Raw genomic sequence first — 7,946 nt, forward strand, 5'->3', positions numbered from 1 at the left:
GATTTTATTTATTTATTCGACAGAGATAGAGACAGCCAGCGAGAGAGGGAACACAAGCAGGGGGAGTGGGAGAGGAAGAAGCAGGCTCATAGCGGAGGAGCCTGATGTGGGGCTCGATCCCATAACGCCGGGATCACGCCCTAAGCCAAAGGCAGACGCTTAACCGCTGTGCCACCCAGGCGCCCCTATAATGAAGTTTACTTTTATCTACATTTCCTTTTGCCTTGGTTCTTCACATCCTCTACCACTCAGGCTGTTCCTCTTTAAAATCAGGAGTTTGTCTCACTTAAACCCGAGAAACTAGTTTTCAGATCTTTCTATGAAAAACATAATAATAATAATAATAATAAATACCAGTCCAGTGAGCTTCTAGGAATTTCTTCCCTTCCTATACAAATGTATTGATTTGTCCACAAGAACTTTGGCATTGGAATGATGACTACAGTAGATAAGCAGCATTACTTGAAGTGTTCTTTTCATCAAATGGGTTAAGAATAAACATGAAAACAAGTAGGCTTCCCATGGAAGTTTGCTTTGAAAAGCATTTTACTTGTGATATATCACACACAGTTAATTAACCACAATCTAAAACACTAATAACCAATCTTTATAGAATTACAGTTCCACACTTGGTCTACCTTCTGACTCTCTGTTTGCAACTCCATTAAAAAAATGCTCTAGTCTAGATTGTACATAATTATAGTACTATTCTTTAAAGAGTATTTCCCCACTACTGGGCTGCCTGGGTAGCTCAGTCTGTTAAGTGTCCAACTCTTGGTTTCAGCTCAGGTCATGATCTCAGGGTCATGGTCTCAGGGTCGTGAGGTTGAGCCCCCCCGGGGGTGTCCTGCCTCGAGCCCTGCATCAGGCTGCACACTCAGTTCGAAGTCTGCTTGAGGTTCTCTGCCTTTGCCCCTTTCCCCACTCATGCGTGTGCACGCACGTGTGCTCTCTCTCTCAAATAAATAAATAAATAAATGAATAAATAAATAAAATCTTAAAAAAAAAAGAATATCTCTCCATTACTTAAATGCAGCTACTGTTTAATGAATTAAATACCTAAGTCTATTTGATTAATAGACTATTTTCCCCTTACCACTGACAATCTGATTTTAGAATATCATTTTGATTTCTAACTCATTTTTCTAAACTCTGTTAAGAAAAACAATTATCAAAAACATTATAGCTGCTGTAAGGTTTCTCTTGCCGCGAATAAAATGGAGACCGCAAAGGCAAACGTGGTCCAGAGGATGAGCTTTATTGCAAGCACCCTCGGGCGAGGTTCCGCGACTTGGGAAAGAGCGTTGAGTCAGGGAAGTCGCGCCCAGGGTAGGGCAGCGAGGGTGTCCTTTAGGAGGAACTTTATTGTGTGCACCCTCGGGTGAGGTTCCGCGACTCCGGAGGGGGGAGTCGGGGAAGTCGCGCCCAGGGCAGGGCAGCGAGGGTTTTTATTGGGCACCGCTGGGGGGAAGGTGAGGAGGTAGGAGAACTGATAGGATTCTCCTTTTTTGGTAACTATGCCTGGTTGTAAGTAGCCCATTGGTCAGCTGGAGTCCCCGGCGGAGAGTTTCGGTTTCCTGCTTAGGTTTCGGTTTACTGGGGTTGACGTGGCTGCTGCAGGAGTTCTGGTGGGAGATTCGGCCATCTTGGGTGTCCGCCATGTTGAGTGGCCCTTTTCTCAGCCAGCCCAACGGCTGCTTTGCAGGATTCTTTGCTAGAGAAATTTATAGTGAAACCAATTTCATACTTTCTTCCAATGATGTGATTTATTGGCTTCACTAGAGAAGAGAACCCGCTTGGATTCCTTTGTTACTCATTGGACCCAATCATGATAACTTTAAGCTCTCTTCAGCTAAATAAATAGACCTTTATTACTTACATTATAGTGATGTGTGGAGCTATATTATTTACATTGCTTTTGCTGATTCTCAAGAATAAATTGGAAGGAAAGGAAATTACAATCTAAGGAGGAGCAAATGCTATATCTGACTGTTAGTAAATTGAAGGCAAATGTTTAAAATAACTGTTTTTACACATCATCACAAAACAAGATGTATAGAGGAGTAAAGGCAAATTCCAATGATGACTATATTTTTCTTTCAACCAACCACATTCTTAATTTTCCCTCTTCTTGCCTTAATTTTCTCATAAATAAGGCACTTTATTCTTGGTTCCATTTTGTTTTTCCAAGTACACATTATTTTTTCTATATATTTGATTCTATATTTAAAAGGTGTCAATCTTATTTCTTTATCCTTAATGTGGTAATTTCCCTCTATATTAGCAACCATTCTTAATTTTCAGCTGTCAGAGAAGATGCCAGAATGTACATATTATCATATAAAATCACCTATCCTGATTATGTCATGCAGTGATGTCTCTGCTGCCAAGCTTTCTTGTAGAATATTTTCATATTCTCTATTCTCCGAAAATAATTAGAAGATAATACAGTTCCAGTTTTATTATCTCTGTATCAGGTGATCTCAATTCAGCAATTATTTTTTGATTATCCAGTTGGCAGTAAATATAATTGAAATACAGAGATAAGGTGTTGAAGTCTCTACACACAATAAGCGTGAGTCTGACCCAGTAGGATATTTTCTTCTGTGTTTGTCTGTTCTGATCATACATATTATATTCCAAATATTTATGAAACCTGTTCTCCAAAAAAATTGTTTAGGATAATCAATATAATACCTTTACACATCTAAAAATCTTCAATTGACTTCAAGCAAAATTTAAAAACCTAGAAAGTCTTCTTCTCCCTTCCCTATGATTTTTAATGCCAGTATTAGTTCTACTGAAGGTTGCTTTAAAGTTAAAATTACATTTAACAATTAGAGTCAATAAAAGATCGATATTTTAACCCTACTTTATGAAAGATACAGAATTTGAATCTCTGTGCTTATCATTTTCCCCAAATTTTTCAGATGTAATTTGGGGTTTACTCCTAATCATTTAAGATTACGTAGATTATTACCTCTTTAAAAGAAAACAAATTATAGTCACNATATTTTAACCCTACTTTATGAAAGATACAGAATTTGAATCTCTGTGCTTATCATTTTCCCCAAATTTTTCATATGTAATTTGGGGTTTTACTCCTAACCATTTAAGATTATGTAGATTATTACCTCTTTAAAAGAAAACAAATTATAGTCACGTTTAGATTTACATTTGTAACAGTTATGTAGATTTATCTCAGTGAGTTCACCTGGTTTCAAGATTTTCCTTCATCTCCATCAATTTGATCTTTTACAGTTTCTGCCCACTGGCAATATTTAATTCAGTAAATATATTTTCTTTTTTATTGTAGCTCTTCTGTTTCAGACTGGTCCTTTCCCACAATGCCTTACTCTTCTTCTACAGCAATTTTTTGGACTATAAATTAGATGTATTTTTAAAATATTTCTTTTGTTTCCTGTAGCAATTCTATCTCAGGAGGAGGTAGCTTTTCTAAAGTTCAATAAATAGAAACGTAGGTGATGGGTATTGAATTTCAGCAGTCTGTGATGAGTAGTGAGGCAACTGGAAGCATAGCCTAGAACTTCGTGTCTGAGCAGTTAACATAGATGGATTCCTAGGGGAATCAAAGTTTCTGGTTGGTAAGACACTGTATGTGTGTAGCAAAGCTAGGCATCCTATGTCATGATGGATCTAATTTTTAGAACTAACTTTACACTTTATGATCAACCTGTGATTTTACACTACAGTAGTACCACGTGAGGAGAGTAAGGCTGAGGTGTGGTTCTTAGAAGCTTCTAAAATATCCAAAACAAGATGAAACTACATAGATCAAGACTCTTTGACTCTTATCCTCTTTGACTTCAAAGCATTTCTGTTTTATGCAGTGGGCTGCTGCATAAGTTTTTATTTGAAGGAAGGATTTAATTGTTAAAACATTTCGACTACGATTAGTTAGTCCAAAACCTCATTTTAAAGGAAAGTAGTGATGGAGCCACACGAGAACCCACATCTGTTTATTTTTAGACTAGAGATTGCCTCCTTCTCAGAATCACTTATTTATACTGACATTTTTTGAAGATAACTCAGTTCTCAAAGGAAATGCATACATTGAGTACCATTCAAATTTACATTAAAATTTACTTAATTTAGCACTTAAATTTAAAATAACATCTAAATTTCAAACATTTCCACCTATACTTGTGTGTTCTCAATTATGTAATACTATGATACTAAGATTGGTGATCAAAAATCCTTAAATCCCAGAATGGTTTCAATTCTTTTTCCTCCGTGATTGCCTCTGTGGTAGTTTTGTGAGTGAGAGTCTTCCAAGATAATGAGAAAAGTAATTTCATTAAGACATGTTGTCCGATATAAGATATTTGTTATAATTATTATCTAAGATCTTGTTCCAACTCAAGCACCATTGATCATTCAGGAACATCATTCAGGAAATTGGTTGATTGGGAGATTATAAAGGAAACAAAAGATAAAGACCTGCAAATGAGAAAATGTGAAAATGCTGATCAAAGACAGATACTTTTTAAAGTGAGCCAAGGCAGCAGAACAGTAAGTGCGGCTACTTCAGGCCTTTTTGAACCTCCCTGTCAGAAGGAGCTCTAGTCCGTTATACAGCATCATTCTTGTTTTTTCTTCATAGTGCTGATTGATAACCAAAGTTATGTTATTAATCTTGCATCTCCTTCCAGAATATGCTTAAAAAAGACAGGGATATTGTTGATCTGTTTATTGTTTTATCTTCTGAAACTAGAACAATCTTTGACACATACATAGGCACTTAATAAATGGTTATGGGATAGATGGATGGGTGGATGGATGGATGGATGGATGGATAGGTGGGTGCGTAGATACATAGATGGGTAGAAAGACAGATAAAATATGTGAACTGAACCTAAGAAATAACCAGGATTGGGTAGATCTATTTTGACAAAAACAATTTCCTGGTTCATAGAATTCGAGCATATTTTTTATGATATTTGAAATTTAGATGTTCTATGCAAATAATAAATAAAATTCAAATGTGGAATCATAAAATTAAATAGCCACATAGGCAGGCTGAAGTTAAATTCAATTAGATGATCACTGAGGAGGCCAAAAAGTTTTCTATTGCAGTGTATCAATTTATTTTCACTTTCAGTGGTGTTTTTCTTCATCTGACCCTATTCTTTTTCCCTTTTTTTGCTAAAAAAATATTTGGAAAATTACAAGTGTGTTTTTAAAAGAATTTAATATTGTGTTTAATAAAGAATGTTCTAAGTTAGATCAAAACTTTTTCTCTCCATTTTAAGGTGCTTCTTAACTTCTGCAGTGTTTCCATTATGCTCTCTCTTTCCTTTCTTTAAACCACTTTCATAAATTCCACAGAATGAGAAGTTGTCCAATAAGTCCTTTGGCCCTGTTTTGTCATGTTCCCTAAAAGTTATGATTTGTGATTTTTTGTGTGTGATGTCAGAGTATAATCAACTATAACATGAACTGAACAGTCATCCTTTACCGTAGGCAGCCTTTTCGGACTCTTGGAAAGTCAGTGTAATAGATTTGACATTGCTAGCTCGCGCGGTGTTTAACATTTTTGAGGGATACATACCTCACACTCAAATCACCAAACTCGCAGAGCAGCCACCCTTCCCTGCAGCCTAAATTCATGTAAATGCTTGTTTTGAGCCAATATGAACCCCCCCAAAAGAGGCTAGCCTGATCAAAACTTTCCAATTTAATAACTTCTCAGTATAGCTTCTCTATGGCTTGCACTTTTAGAATGGCCAAGTTCTAACTTTTTAAAACGACAGCCTTCTGCTGCTCTTTATGACGTGTGTCATGTTGCTTCACTCCTCCTTGAAACCACGCGGCTGTCAGTGTGGCGGGAGTCAAAGTCCACTGCTCCAACTGCTGCCTGCTTCTGGCTCCAGTAACTTCTATCCCCTGCCCGTATAGCTTGATCCTACATCCTTCAAGGGAAAATTGGGCCCACTTTCAATCTTTAGACTTTCAGGAACAAATGACAACAATGTACCTGGCTCATTTTTTGAGTGGACAAGATGAAAACTAAGTGGAATTTCTTGTTGATATAGCAACATTTTTCGTGTCTGTTTTTCTCTCTCAACTTTTACTAGTATATTCTTATGTGTGCTGAGTATGAGATTAAAAATTCCCTTAATCTTAAAGTAAATATGGTCTCTGAATCCCTTTTTGATTGCAGGGTTCCCAGCAGCATTTGTTGTGTCCTGGGCTGTGGCACGAGCAACTCTGGCTGATGCAAGGTGAGTGAAAAAGGAGAGGTAAAGAGAGAGCTTCAGATTTTCTCAAGACTCCGTCTTCCTGCCTGGAATTGACACTTGCTGCTATTGTTAATTACATGTCCCCTCAGGGATGTCATGTACTAAATTATCTTGATATGATTGGAGGCTTTGATACGTTACCATCAAGCTATCCATCCCGGAGCTCATGGAACAGAAAGACTCACAGACCAGATTAGGATGCTTGACCTCTTTAGTTTATAATATCATTTTAAAATATATTGTGAGAAGCAAAGGGAAGGAGATGGATAAGTTAACACACAGGTTATGATGCAAGCATGTGGAAGGACAATACCACCTGGGTCCCAGGATGGGCAATATTCAGATATCCTCTCTCAATCTGTGCCACATCCGCCTTCCCCACTTGATGGTGTGGGTATGAAGACCAGAGATGGGGTTGCAGTGAGGAGAGCCACAGACAGAGGTGTCCTGGGCCAATGACACACCTTTGCTTTCTCATATTGATGGGAGGCAAGTATGCCTGGTTATAGCTGTAGTTTGCCAGCTAGTCTACTAAACAGCTCTAGGTTTTATTTGTGTTCCTTGGGCAAAGGATATGTGGGCATGGGTTTCACCAATCAGTGGCTAAATTAAGATGTCAAGAATATTGAGCGCTTCTTGTGTATCAGGGATATTTTATGCCTCAAAGATTTGGTGTATCATGATATTTACTTATTGATTTATTAAATTTTTATTTATTCATTTTAGAGAGCGATAGAGAGAGTGCAAGTGGAGGGAGGGGCAGAGAGAGAGGGAGAGAGAGAACCTCAAGCTGACTCTGTGCTGAGCAGGGAGCCCTACGGAAGGCTTGATCTCACAACCCTGAGGTCATGCACGATCCGAGCCGAAACCAAGAATGGGAGGCTTAACTGACTGAGCCACCCAGGCGCCCAGGTATATCACGAATATTTAGTGCCCAGTTATACTTATGTTTAACGCACATGGGCTCCACTTATCACCTACTTATTTGAAGTAGGTGATAAACCATCCCCCCTTTTTTTTTTTGGTCTTCTATGGCATAATTAAATGTTTTAAAAAAATAAACACACATTAGAAGTGGAATCCATCCTAGCGATTCACTAGGATTTTCAAGTAGCCTGGGGTTAATTTAAAACAGCATTTTATTTATTTATTTATTTATTTAAAGATTTTATTTGTTTGAGAGAGACTTAGATAGTGACAGAGATAGCAAGAGAAAGCATGAGCAGGGAGGAAAGGGAGAAACAGGCTCCCTGCTGATCAGGGAGCCTGACGCAGGACTCTATCCCAGGACCCTGGGATCATGACCTGAGCCGAGGGTGGAAGCTTACCTGACTGAGCCACCCAGATGCCCCTAAAGCAGCATTTTAAAGTACAGGGCAGTGATGCTGAGTGATAGTAAAGGATGCTTTTTTTCAGACTTAGGCAGACCTGAGTTCAAGTCTTGGTTCAGCTATTAGTTTTGAGACCATGGGAAACACACATGACCTCTTTGTATGTCCATTTCCTAATATAAAACAGAGATAATAATGTATAAATGACATTAATACAGACGAAACATAGCACAGAGCCTGACAGCTAGTAGGCACTAAATGGGAACATGATGAGGAAGAGTTCAGGTGCAGGTAACTCACAGGCCTAATCTGCTGCTTCTTGGTTCTCTGACAACAGATGCACTACCTGACC

At 38.2% G+C, this 7,946-nt stretch overlaps 1 protein-coding gene across 1 annotated transcript in view; it reads left to right on the top strand.

Moving 5' to 3' along the window:
- PTH2R (parathyroid hormone 2 receptor) overlaps positions 1–7,946 on the top strand; it is an 87,561-nt gene that overhangs the window by 49,664 nt on the left and 29,951 nt on the right. The window lies entirely within an intron of this gene.

The sequence above is a fragment of the Ailuropoda melanoleuca genome, chromosome 2 (assembly GCF_002007445.2).
Source record: "Ailuropoda melanoleuca isolate Jingjing chromosome 2, ASM200744v2, whole genome shotgun sequence".
NCBI classification, from domain to species: Eukaryota; Metazoa; Chordata; class Mammalia; order Carnivora; family Ursidae; genus Ailuropoda; species Ailuropoda melanoleuca.